The 14,631-nt window shown below is 42.8% G+C and overlaps 1 pseudogene; it reads left to right on the plus strand.

Annotated features, from left to right (window-relative positions):
- The first annotated feature begins 14,134 nt into the window (after positions 1 to 14,134).
- On the plus strand, positions 14,135 to 14,251 carry LOC132041930 (5S ribosomal RNA; annotated as a pseudogene).
- Positions 14,252 to 14,631: the final 380 nt, after the last annotated feature.

Here is a 14,631-nt window from a genome sequence, read left to right on the forward strand (position 1 = left end):
CACTAAGAATCTCAATCAAGTCATAATGCAATGCAGTGCAATGATGGAATGAACGAAATGTAATGCTATGCAAATGAGGTGTACACATGTACTCCGGACGGAAATATCAACATCTCGGTAGCACAACCCAGCGTGACTCGCGAAGTCTAAGTGCCACCCGTCCCGGATCTTTGCCCAACAGACATACGGGACCCTGGCTAATTGCTCACAGAGGGAGTCTCACAGGCACCACCCTGGGAGACCCGCAGAGTCCATGCACTAATGACGATTCCAGGATATCATCGGAATCGGCCATGCAACAATGATGCCGGAATAGATCATCGAACATTGTCCATCTCACAGTCACTCAAGTAAAAGAGTCCACAAATATCTGTCTCACACAATCAACGATTCCGGAATTGAACCTCGGACATCGACCTTCTCACAATCACTCAGGTAAAAGAGTTTATCAAATATCAATTTCATATAATTAATGATTCCGGAATTGATCTTCGGACATCGGCTTTTTCACAATCACTCAAGTAAAGAGTTTATCAAAATATCAGTTTCGCTCAATCAATGATACCGGATCATCACCGGGTATCGGCCATGCATTATGAATGTGTGAGAATGCGGGCAATGCGTATATCAATCATCAACAATCAAGTTCAAATCACAAGTACTGACAACGGGTACGCCAATAATGTATCATATCACAATACCAACAGTGGTATGCCAACAATATATCAATATCACAAGTATCGACAACGGGTACGCTAACAATGTATCATATCACAATACCAACAGTAGTATGCCAACAGTATATCAATATCACAAGTATCGATAACGGGTACGCCAACAATATATCATATCACAATACCAACAGTGGTAAGCTAACAGTATATCAATATCAAGTGTGCCGCCAATGGGCCCGCTAATGATGTATCATACTTCGAATACCAACAACTGTATATCAATCCTATTTTAGTCAAGATAATAACACAGATTTTGATATCTACCAACTACTCAAGGCATCAATCCTTCACAATGGAACAATCAAACACATATAACGGCGTGGCTAGTCCCAACAAATAACAGGGCCCAACCTAAGGCAATATCCAACCCGAATTCATACCCAAAGGTTAACACGCTGTCTTCGACATCATAATCTAAATATGTGCTTCGCTATACGAAGTCTCACCAAAGGTAAGCCATAACCTACTTAGACTGCCGAACCGCAACACCAACAAGTCATTCCTTTGCTTTGCCCTTCCGTTGAACCTCGGAACCAAAGTAGTCTAAGCATAGTCGAATTCTATATTAGAAATCATGAAGAATGATACTAATATTGTTACTATTTCAATTCGGTCTATTTTAACCCAAGAAATTGGGAAAACAGGCCCACAAGGGCAAAACGAAAAATTTGAGGGCAAAATACCAAATTGAGTACTAGGTAATCATACCCCAACCACTAATTGTGGATTTAGCTCAAGGATTAGTCTAAATTCTAATTTCAAGCAAAACCCAAAATTGGGTATAAACCCTAAATCTCCAAATCCGAAATTCAACGCTAAAAGTGGAAGATACATGATTAATAAGCTTAGATTCATCAAATTTTAGCATAACCATCATCAATTTATCATACATGATCCTAAGGGAAAGTTCCCCAAAACCCTCTTTCAAATTCCATCTCCAAGGGATTGTTAAAGGGAAGGGGGAAATTTAAGATGATTGTGATTAAGGAAGAGTAAAGGATTAGGCAAGGTTTACCTCCAATAATTTCTCCAAATTATCTCCAAGAACAGTTTCCTCAAGCTTAAATGTCGAGATGGGAAATAATGAGGGTCTAAGACTTATTTAAGACATATTTAATGAAAAGTAACTGCCCGTCAACGCCACGGCGGTAGAGATGCCGCTACGGCAGCGCTGCTGCGGCAACTGGGAGACCGCCACAGCGGTATGGCCAACAATATACACGGCTGCCCCAACAGCCAACACATCGCAACAGCGGTGCCGCCATTGCGGGCACAATCCTCCATTTTTTCTAAGTCTTCAATCGAAATCCCGGGTTATTTCCAAGGCCATCTGCTCACAAACCACCCATATAGACCCACACAAAAATACGCTGTGAATGGGCTCGAAATTTTCAACGGAGGTCTCGTTGACCGAGTCAACCCCCGATGCCTTAATTCCAATTTCCCATCCCAAGTCCCGAATGCATTGGGAATCGAAGCAATTACACATACAAGTTCTAAACCACCATCCGGACCTCTCGGAATCGACGAAATTTTGAAAAGGGTCCGTTTGCCTAAAAGTCAACTTTGAGCCAATCATTTTTTATTTTAAGCCTATATTTTCACCAAAGTTGGCCGAATCCGATCTAGACACCTCAGGAAGCGTGTCAAAGATCCCCTCGGGTCAAAAGCGAGCTAATCAATGCTTGGGAACGGGAAAAAATACTGAAGAGGATATAACGACCAAACGGGTCGTTACATCAGATACCAATTGAACCGTTGCTCGTCCTCGAGCGAAGAAAAGAAGGGAAGTAGGGAAATACCTGAATCAGTGAATAACTGAGGATATCGGCTACACATATCGGACTCAGTCTCCCAAGTAGCCTCTTCCACAGGACGGTGCTTCCATTGCACCTTCACAGAAGCAATCTCCTTTGAGCTCAACTTCTGAACCTGCCTATCCAAGATCGCGATAGGCTCCTTCTCATAAGTCAAATTCTCATCAAGAAATATAGAATCCCAATGGACAATATAGGTACCGTCGGCATGGTATTTCTTCAGCATCGAAACATGAAAAACCGGGTGAACTCCCGCTAAGCCTGGCGGCAATCCCCACTCATAAGCTATATCACCGATACAATCCACAATCTCAAACGGACCAATGTACCTGGGGCTCAACTTGCCCCTCTTACCAAACCTCATAACACCCTTCATGGGTGAAACCTTCAATAGAACCTGGTCACCAATAGCAAACTTCAAATCTCGGACCTTCCGGTCCGCATACATCTTTTGCCGACTCTGAGCTGTTACAAGCTTGGCCTGAATAACTCTCAATCTATCAAGGGACTCTCTCAATAGTTTCGTGCTCCAAGGTCGAGCCTCGAATCCATCAAACCAACCAATCGGAGATCTACACCTCCTACTATATAAGGCCTCAAAAAGCGTCATACCAATACTTGAATAGTAACTGTTATTGTACGTAAACTCTACCAAGGGCAAGTGCTGATCCCAATGACCACCAAAGTCAATAACACACGCTCTCAACATGTCCTTGAGCACCTGGACGGTTCGTTCGGACTGGCCATCGATCTGGGAATGGAATGCTGTACTAAGATCCAATCAGTTACCCAACTCCTCATGAAATGCCCTCCAAAATCAGGAGATGAAGATAGTACCCTGATCAGATACAGCAGAGATAGGGATCCCATGCAATCTCACAATATCCTAAATATACATATTAGCTAACTTCTCAGCGGTATAGGAAACCTAAACTACAAAGTGAGTGGACTTAGTCAACCGATCCACTATCACCCAAATAGAATCAAACTTGCCAAGGGTCTTCGGAAGGCCCGTGAAAAAATCCATGGTAATCCTCTCCCACTTTCACTCGGGAATAGGCATCCTCTGAAGTACCCCACCGGGCCACTGGTGCTCATATTTTACCTGCTGACAATTTCTACACTTAGCCAAAAAATCAACTATATCTCTCTTCATACGACGCCACCAATAGTGCTATCTCAAGTTACGGTACATCTTAGTCCCTCCCGGATAGATGGAATAGCGAGAGCTATGGGCCTCAGATAAAATCAACTGAATCAGATCACCAACATGAGGAACGTACATGCGTCCTCTAATCCTCAGAATGCCCTCAGAATCAATCACGTCCTTCTTGGCCTCACCTCTTGAAACTCTATCTCGAATCTTGCTCAACCGACCATCCTCAAACTGATGAGCCCTGATCCGATCCAATAAAGATGACCTCGCCTTTATACAGGCCAAAATCTTGCCCGAGGCTGAAATATCAAGGCGGACGAAACTGTTGGCCAAAATCTGAACCTCCACGGCTAACAGACGCTCGAAAATAATCAATCGAGCTAAACTCCCTATACTCACTGCCTTGCGACTCAAGGCATCAGCCACCACATTGGCCTTTCCGGGATGATATAGAATAAAGATGTCGTAGTCCTTCAGGAGCTCCATCCATCAGCGTTGCCTGGAATTAAGATCTCTCTGGGTAAACACATGTTGAAGGCTACGGTGATCGGTAAAAACCTCACAATGGACACCATACAAGTAGTGCCTCCAAAGCTTTAAGGCGAAGACTACGGCCAACAACTCCAAATCATGGGTAGGGTAATTGTTCTCATGAACTTTTAACTGACGGGAAGCATAAGCTATCACTCTACCCTCCTGTATCAACACCGCACCCAAACCCATACGGGAAGCATCACAATAGACAACAAAATCCTTACCTTTCATAGGTAAGGCTAGGATCGGGGCTGTAGTCAAAAGAAGCTTGAGCTTTTGAAAGCTCTCCTCACAATCATCCGTCCACTGGAAGGGAACATCCTTTTGAGTCAATCGGGTCAAGGATGAAGCAATGGCAGCGAAACCCTTCACAAAGCGACGGTAATAACTGGCCAAACCCATAAAGCTACGAATCTCAGTAACGATAGTGGGCCTCGCCCAACCCCTCACAGCCTCAATCTTTTGTGGATCAATCATAATCCCCTCCTTGGACGCCACATGGCCCAAGAATGCTATAGACTCCAACCAGAACTCACACTTGAAAAATTTAGCAAACAAGTTATATTTCTTCAACAACCCAAGAACGGTACGGAGATGACTCTCATCCTCCACTTTACTCTTGGAATACACCAAGATGTCATCAATAAACACAATCACAAAGGAATCAAAGAACGACCTAAAGATGCCATTCATCAAAGTCATAAATGCAGCCGGGGCATTGGTAAGCCCAAAAGACATCACTAAAAACTCATAATGGCCATATCTCGTCCGGAATGGTGTCTTCGGAATATCCTCCACCCTAATCTTCAACTAGTGATAGCCGGAACGCAAATCAATCTTCGAAAACACCGAAACACTCTGAAGCTGGTCAAACAGATCATCAATACAAGGCATAGGGTAATTGTTCTGAATAGTGACCTTGTTCAACTGGCGGTAATCAATACACATCCTCATGGTCCCATCTTTTTTCTTTACAAATAACATAGGAGAACCCTAAAGGGAGACGCTCGGTCTAATGTACCCCTTGCTCAATAAATCCTGCAGTTGTTTCTTAAGCTCTCTCAACTTGGCAGGTGCCATCTGATATGGTGGGATGGAAATGGGACGAGTGCCAGGGTCCACGTCGATACAAAAATCAATGTCGCGATCGGGTGGCATACCCGACAAATCCGACGGGAATACCTCCGTGAACTCGCTCGCAATAGGGATAGACTCAAGGGGTGGAGATGCAACAGTCGTATCACGAACATGCGCCAAATATGCTAAACACCCTTACTTACTAACTTCTTCGCCCGAAGCAAGGAAATGATCTTCTTCGGAGTGGGACTAGGAGTGCCTCTCCACTCAAGCCTAGGAATGCCCGGCATGGCTAAGGTGACTATCTTGGCGTGACAATCCAAGATCGCATGATAAGGAGAAAGCCAGGACATACCCAATATAATATCAAAGTCCACCATATCAAGAATCATCAAATCTACCCAAGTGTCATACCCCATAAAAGTAACCAAACAAGGCCGGTAAACTCGATCAACAACTACAGAATCTCCGATCGGAGTAGACACATGAACAGGTATATCTATGCTATCACAAAGAAAATCCCAACCAATGGCATGAAATGTAAATACATATGAATAAGTGGATCCAGGATCAAATAACACAGATGCTGCTCTATGACGGACAGAAATGGTACCTGAGATCACAACATCTGAGGCCTCTGCCTCGGGCCTACCAGGAAATGAGTAACAATGGGCTCCACCACGCCCAGTCTGGGATCCCCCTCTCGCACTCTGAGTACCACCTCTAGCTGGCTGGGACCCACCTCTAGAACCATGGGAAGTACCGCGGCCTGACTGAGCACCGCCTCTCTGAGAAGTCCCACCTCGACCACACTGGATGATACAGGAGTCCTCGACGGCTAATAATCCTGCCTAGGTCAGGGACATCTCCTGGCCACATGCCCAACCTCTCCACAAGAGTAACAGGTAAGAGGAGTCGAGTGCTCAAACACGGAAGTTGAAGACCCGGATGAAACAACCCTGTCCACTGGTTTGGAGAACGAACTCTTATGAGCTCTCTGCCTAGGTGGCTTACTAGAGGAAGCCGGTAATGCTGAATGCACGGGACGAATAAGGTTGAGGTGGCCTCGAAAACTGACCGGCACCCTTCGTACCAAAACCTTCAAAACTGCCAGTCTGACGTGGCCTCTTGTCACCACCACCAAAAGCACGGGCCTTAGCGCCCTCAACCATAGAAGCATGCTCAATAATGGACTGGAAAGAAGCCCTCATAGACTCCATCTGAAGGCAAGGAATCTGTAGAGAACCCACTAGTCCTCCAACAAAACGCTTGATCCTATCGGCCTCAGTAGGGATCAACGGAGTAGAATAACGGGCCAAATAGAGGAAACGGGTCACATAGGACTCCAAGGACATGCCTCTCTGTTCAAGGTGTAAAAACTGCTCCCTACGAGCCTCTCTCAAAGATCGGGGCACATACTTCTCAAGGAAGGCCCGGTAGAACTGAGTCCAAGTCAAAGGAGGAGAACCCTCAGGTCTGCACGCCACGAAATACCTCCACCACGTCTTCGCGTCACCGCGAAACTGGTAGAACACATAATCAACGCCGTGGGTCTCCACTATCCCCATACGGAGAAGCAACTCATGCATATCAAGAATAAACTCATAGGCATCCTCAGACGAAGTACCAACAAACCTCGGTGGCTCTAACTTTTGGAACCTCCCAACCAGTTCCTAGTCAGAAACAGTCATAACAGCGCCCTCCATGGGCTTAATTTCATCACCGGGAGTGGTTATCGTATCCATGCGAGGAGCTATAACTGCAGCGGGATGTACTACTCTCGTAGGTCTCTGTTCAGGGGTCTGCATCACATCCCTAGTTTGTGAACCCCCTCCCGGTGTAGCAACACCGCTGACCGCCTGCTGGGCATCAAGATGAAGCAATACTCTGGCTATAGTATCATGCATGGCCTGATCAGAAGTAACCTCAGGCTATGTCTGAGCTTGATCCTTCCTGATACCGATTTTAATAAAGTAGCACAACGGAAAGAAAGAAAGTGAGATTTCCTAAATGTCCTATAGCTTCCCGCAGATAGGTGTTACACCCCGTAGGTTTTTTATGTTGAGATTCGAGTTACCTTTCAGGTGGCATATGAGATTATACGTTTATCTTATGATTATGAGGGTTTAAGTTCATATAATAAGCTATGGCAGGATCGAAGGGCAAGTGAACCAAGGAAATTAAGCTTGTTGGAACTTTGGAGAAAATGTGAAGAGCAATTTTGGCCCAAATTGGAAAAAGAATATCTTTAAGTATACGACAAGTTTTGAGGCAAAGTAAAAGCCTAAAGTGAAGTTCATGAAGTCTAGTTTCTAACGCAACAAACCGCTTATCGATAAAGGTATACACGATATACTAACTAGTGTATGTACCCCATAATAGACGTTGAAATATGTTAAAGATACTGATTGAACATGGTATTGAAGTTTGAGTTGCAAGTGCTATAAGGCAAGTTGACATTATTTTCTCTAAAAGATGGAATTGGATAGGCCTGACGCAATAACACCAGGGAAAAGAAGAAAGTGAGTATACAAGAGTAAGAAGATTAGGATGCCCTGAGAAAAGGAGAAGTGTGAGCATGGAAAGTATGTTGCTAACGAGGGTCAAGTAAAGCTTCCGAGAGAGTTTAGGATGACGGTAGAGGTAGAGGACCACTTGCATGAATTTCAAAGGTAAGTATATGGAAAGAACGGAGCATGATAGTGTGGAACAAAAGACGAGTGGAGAGAGTTCGAAATCAGATTCTGACAAGTGGGAGTGAAGGGAAGTAACAATGAATAGGGATGTGAATGGGGAAAGAGTAAGCAGGTTTTATGAAGACGCTAAGGGGTGTTTGACTTTTAAGGGGGGTCTAAAAAGGTGCATGCATAGTCATAATAACACGCCACAATTACCTCGGAAATGGAGAAGCCTTCCAAAAAGATGACTTAGAGATAAAACGGATTTGCACTTTTGAATGAATGATCCACGAACTCCTGGGCCAATGATATAAAATGGCAAGTGGAGAAGAGCATTTAAGGGTAGAGGAACTCAAGACCCCCGAGGAAAAAAGTAAGAAAGATACACCAATGGGTTGGTTAAAGGAAGTCGAGCAATCACCACGGACAAGAGAGAGGATAGTAAGTTAACAAAGCTGACTAGGAGGTAATATATTAGGAACATGAGATAAGAACCTCTGTAAGAAGTATGAAGATTCGATCATAAAGGAAATAATGATACATGGGGAATATTTATGAGTATGAACTAGCCGTAGTGGCAAAAAGAAAGGATGAAGGCTTGACAAAAAGAAGAAGGGAAAGAGTGTACTTTGTAAGGATTTCGTAATAAGAACAAGAAGCGGCAGGACATTGGAAGAACTACGATGCATAGCTGTGAAGCAGACTAGTAGTTAAGGAGAATTATGGGACAAATGAGCTAAGCCAATGAAAGGATGAGTCGTGGGAATGGATGGTGTGGAATATTAACCTTTAACGGTAATATAGGCGTAAATCGAAATTGAGAAGCCAGAGAAAGAAGAATTTCGAGGGTGTTAAGAAGATGGTCGTGGAAAAAGGCTAGGGTTGAAGGAGCTACGTATAATTGGACGTTTCATGAAGGGCCTAATGACTTCTGCTGTCCCTATTAATTCATTAACCTAGGGAAATTACTAGACATGAAAGGCAGAGGTGAAGGTACAATAAAGAAGGAATTTGTTGTGGATCGGATACGTATGAGCATTTGATTAAATACCAGACTTTACCTAGCAGAAGGGAAAATAAATTAAACCATATGATGAAAGGAACTCTAGTACTATAAGGAACAAAGGAGTTGAAGGATCGTTAAGGTCCACCAGAGGATTATCAAAGACGATTACTACTCAAAGGTTACTGGTGTATCGGAACATCCTTAAAAAGAGGGGAAAAGTAGACTTTGTCCTGAAATGAATTATGACATTCCTAAAATTCCAGCGAAAGAATTGTGTTAGCGTGACGAATCTAAAGTTCGAGATGTACCGAGATGTCAAGAATGTATCAGGAGTAAGCAAAAACAAATTGGAAATAAGTATATTATGGGTTAGGTATGGAAAAGAAAGTGTTATATGAAAGTAAGGGGATTAACAAGTCGGAACGAATGATTCTCTTTAATGTGAGATATGACGTCTCTAGATCGTGGGTCGAATCGCACGTACCGGAGAAATTTGGACCGTATCTAAATACGTAGTGACATATTCTGAAGGGTAACAAAAAGGATAAGAAAGGTTTGCAGGTCATCCAGACAAAGGAGAAGAATGAAATGAATACCCAGAACAACTGAGTTACGAAGAAAGGGAATCTTCGTGCCAGAAGAAGTGAGAATCTTAACAAAAAGGGTAAGTATAGGCAGTGCGGCGATTTCCAAAGGATAAAGGCTGTGGGCTTATAGGTAGTAAGATGGCAGCATCGCTAAAGATTAAAAAGTATCGACAAGTCGCCAGCTATGCCGAATACGAAAGCACGCATTATAGAACTATCTGAACAATCATCGCAAAGAAATGGCCAGTAAAAAAGATATGACAGCAGCGATAGAAAGTCAACAAAGAATAATGGCTAAATGAGTGATCACGTGTATAAGGGAATCAAGGATAAGTATACTCGTGTTGGAAGGAAGTTGTGGTGAAGTGAGAGTTTGTCTTAGTTCTATGATAGATCTATATTACCATGATTTGAGGAGAAGAAATTGGAAAGGAAAAGTTCCTATACAGGTTCGAGAACATTTTGCACCGTGAATTAGTTTGAGCCATGATTATTAGCTTAAAATAAGTGTAACCCTACTACAAGGAAATATTAGGTGTGTACGTATTTAAGTGATTGTGTTAAGGATATTGTTATAGTTGATCTTGGAAGAGAAATTGGATGGATATTTTGAAGTAAATAACCGTTAAGAGTAGGGGATTCATCAGCAATAAAAGCCTGTTGTGGAAGGAATTATGATGAAATTGTGAGGAAATCAAGGGGTCTGATGAATTGACCACAAAGACATGATGTGGTGCATATGCGAAATCAACAAGTATGAAAAGGAGGGGCTCAAATTAGTACCAAAGAAGTAAGCAAGGAAGGCGCCATGGTCGTCTACCAACAAGTAAGAAGGGGTACTTACTGATCAACAATTAGCCATAGAAGTTGCGGGTCAGAACCACCGTAATGGAAGGAGGACAATAACCAAGTATTAGTTGATTCCTGATTTTATACATAAGAACAAAAGGTTACAGAATTTAGGGAATCGTGCCATAAAGAGTTAAGAGAGAACGAGAAAAAGGCTGACCAAATAATAGTATAAAGATTAGACGATAGGAGTCCAGGAGAAGGGCAATCACCTCACGAAATTAATGAAGGCTTCATGGATTTGCAACCACAACATTCGAGGACAAATGTTTTTAAAGGGAGGGAGTAATGTTACACCCCGTAGTTTTTTTATGTTGAGATTCGAGTTACCTTTCAGGAGGCGTATGAGATTATACGTGTTTATCATATGATTATGAGGGTTTAAGTTCAAATAATAAGCCATGGCAGGATCGAAGGGCAAGTGAACCAAGGAAATTAAGTTTGTTGGAACTTTGGAGAAAATATGACGGGCAATTTTTGCCCAAATTGGAGGAAGAATATATTTTAGTATACGAGAAGTTTTGAGGGAAAGCAAAAGCCTAAAGTGAAGTTCATGAAGTCTAGTTTCTAACACAACAAACCGCTCATTGATACGGTATTGGAGTAAGGAGATAAGGACAATATAAGCTGGGCTGGCAGGCCAAGAAAATGGTATACGCGAACGCGCCAGGGAGTGGCGCGAACAGGCTGAGCAATTCTTAGGTCGGTGCAACCCGAGCTTGAAATGTTATATAAAGGGGTTACCCCCATATTTCCTTCAAAGCCACCTATAAAAACCTCCCCAAACCTCTGGAAACTTCCACCAAATTCCACACACCAAATTTTAATGCAAATCGAGTATAATCCTCAGATTCTGGCGCAAACAGCGTATAGTTGCGACTATAAAATCATATAGCGATGAGTTTTGGCTCAAATTCAAGGTGGAAAGTGATGATATTGCAGTATTAAAGGGAGTAAGGTATGAATCTCTCCTTATTAGTATTAGTTTCGATTTATTTAAGGAGGTAAAACTATTAGACAGACCTATAATGAGTTGTTTAGTTGAAGAATCTGGAAAACATCGTGTGAGATGTTTTATGACGTATATTAGTATTGGTAATGTTGTTGTTGATATTGGTATAGTTGTTGTGGTTATTGGTTGTTGAATTGTGATTTCAGGCTAGACATATAAACAGGGGAGATGCTGCTCGAATTTTGGCAGATTCTAAATGGAATTAAATTAAGGAATTGAGATGGATGTATGACATTGAGCCTAATCATAGTACGAACGGTTTATATGTAGATTTACGGGCTTGGAAGGATAACTGTTGAGTCGCTAAGGAGACCGAAAGGTATGTTAAGGCTAGTCCCATTCTTTCTAGAGGCATGACTCATACGTTACGATTCCATATATGTCTTCCATAACATCCTTCCTTCCGAAAAACTAGAAGTTCATGATTCTTAAATTTTCGCACGATGTTAAAGATGATTATGTTTTCCAGATGACAATAATGATGACGATGATGATGATCCTATTTCTAGGAGTTTCAAAGTTTATGATTTTAAATGCTATGATGAGACTATCGAGTTCATTTCATGATTTCCTTGATTTTATTCATTGTTGTTAATCTCACTTTATAATCATTGTTCCTTCAAAGTGAGATATAGTGATGATGATAATCCCATAATGAAAATCGAAGGTTACCGATTTTACGTCACTCCGATGTATTTATAGCTTTTGTTTTGCTCCCATGCATGCTTTATATATATATGTATGTATTTTACTACACCGAGCCGCGCTATAGTCGGCCGGGTACGACAACTATTGTGCAACCACTAATCAGTTGGTATTACACACCGAGTCCCATAAGGGCCGGGTACGTTACACACTGAGTCTCGTAAGGGCCGGGTATGTTACACACCGAGTCTTGAAAATTTCGGGCACGTTATGATGATAATATTATATATACGTATGTATGAATTTTTTTTTTAAAAGCTAAGCATGCATGACGTCCGCCTTGTGAGGCATCCAGATGTACAGGTTAACTCTCCTATTCCATTTTACCTTTCATATCTATATTATGTTGTTATTCATGCCTTACATACTCAGTATACTATTCGTACTGACGTCCTTTTACGGTGGACGCTACGCTCATGCCCGCAGGATCAAGTAGCCAGCCAGACGATCCAGACCAGTAGGAACTTTTCTCAGCCACAGTCAGTGCACTCTATTGGTCCGGAGCTGCAACCCTTTTTGGTATGCTATTTTGCTATGTAGATATGTGGGTATGACAGGGCCTTTTCCTGTCTTCTCTACGGTTTATATTCCATAGAGGTCTATAGACAGTGTATATAGTGGGAGCGTCATGTAGCTTTGTTATCTCTTATTTTATGTACAGTACGTGTAGTGGCCATGTCAGACTGCGTTGTCATCCTTTGCACGCATGCCTTTATATATATCCATGTGGATAGTTTATGAGTTTTCGAGGTAGATTTTATTACATAAATTTTGCAGCAGACGCTATCGCTCAGATATGAGTTGGAAATGGGCCACCAGGTTACTCAGCATATGACAAATATGAGTTAGGGGTGCTTGGTCAGCAGTAGTCGGGCACTCGTCACGGCCCCTTAGGTTAGGTCGTGACAAAAGTGGTATTAGAGCAGTTCGTCCTAGGGTTGTCTACAGGCCGTGTCCGGTAGAGTCCTGTTTATAGGTTTGAAGCAGGCCACAATTATAAACAGGAGGCTGCGGGGCATTTAGGAATCATTGACCTTCCCTTCTATCTTAGATTGTGCGATTGAGCGCAGTCTAGGAAAGATTATTTCTGACCCTCTTTCCCTGTAGGTAGAAGTAGTTTGACGACAGATGAAGAGATCGATTTCGGATAGTGGGGGCACCAGGATGGCCCCTGGGGTGGATTTGGGACCCCAGATTCCAGGACCGAGCAGGGGGAGTCCTAGCTATTCTATTGAGACAGACCCTTCTGAGGACCCCGAGGCGATCCCCCCAGAGCTCGTGACTTCCATAGAGGAGGACCTATCGGAAGATAGTTATGAGACGGACCCGTCTGAGGATTCGTATGAGACGCCGGTAGAGGAGGCTCCAGAGGCTGTACCAGAGTTGACCCCTCCAACTTCTCCTATGGTGGAGCATTATGTTAGGGCGGCCACTCCTATGAGTGTTACCGATTATTCTATCCCTTTATCTTGGCCTTCGGTAAATCAGGAGTTGCCGGGATATTCGTACTCCTCGGATTCGGATAGGGGAGATGAGGAGGGCTAGACCAGTAGATGGCGGGAGGACGATGAGGAAAATGCTTCACTTTACAGCCCTTCGGACCTAGAGCAGGGCAGGCCAGCTACAGGTATATGGCTCTTTTATTGAAATTTTTTATGTGTGTACAATTATTGCAGGATATCATTAATATTTGACAAATGGGAGTTTTAACGGAACCGATAACCAAAGTACTTATAGGTAACTGTGACTAAGAGGTTTTTGGCAACCACTAGGAATCTTACATTTAGGAATGGAAAACAGTCGTGTGTGTTGATTGGTGGTTGTTATTGGGGGTTCCAAAGGCTAAACCAACATTTGATCAGTTAGGAGAGTAAGGGGCCTTTCCAATCCGGAGGGAGAAGTATTATAGAATTTTTATTGGGATCCGTTAGAGCTTCAACTTATTTTAGGTCATGGGGAAGAAGGCCACGCGGCAGGACGGATGCGATTAAACCAGCACTAATGCACCAGATCCCATCAGAGCTTTGAAGTTAAGAGTGCTTGGGCGAGAGTGGTACTAGGATGGGTGACCCCCTGGGAAGTGTGCTAAGAAGTCCTACAGATCCAGATATAAGAGAAAGATGAGGAACTAGAATAGCTTGAGGGAAATTAGAAACATGTGAAACTTACGGTTGAAAACTCTAAATGATTGCGAGTGATCAGGGGGACCAGCTTGGCAAAGAGAGAGAAGACGTATTATAGCTACAGAATTAGGATGAGTTTAAGTAGTATTGGGGATACTTTGTAAGTAAGCTATTAGATACAGGTATATAGGATATCCTAACCAGTATGTACCCAATAATAGATGTTGAAATATGTTAAAGATACTGATTGAACAAGGTATTGAAGGTGGAGTTGCAAGTGCTACAAGGCAAGTTGACATTATTTTCTCTAAAAGCTGGAATTGGATAGGCCTGATGCAATAACACCAGGGAAA

Source organism: Lycium ferocissimum, unplaced genomic scaffold (genome assembly GCF_029784015.1).
Source record: "Lycium ferocissimum isolate CSIRO_LF1 unplaced genomic scaffold, AGI_CSIRO_Lferr_CH_V1 ctg12366, whole genome shotgun sequence".
In the NCBI taxonomy this organism is placed as follows: domain Eukaryota; kingdom Viridiplantae; phylum Streptophyta; class Magnoliopsida; order Solanales; family Solanaceae; genus Lycium; species Lycium ferocissimum.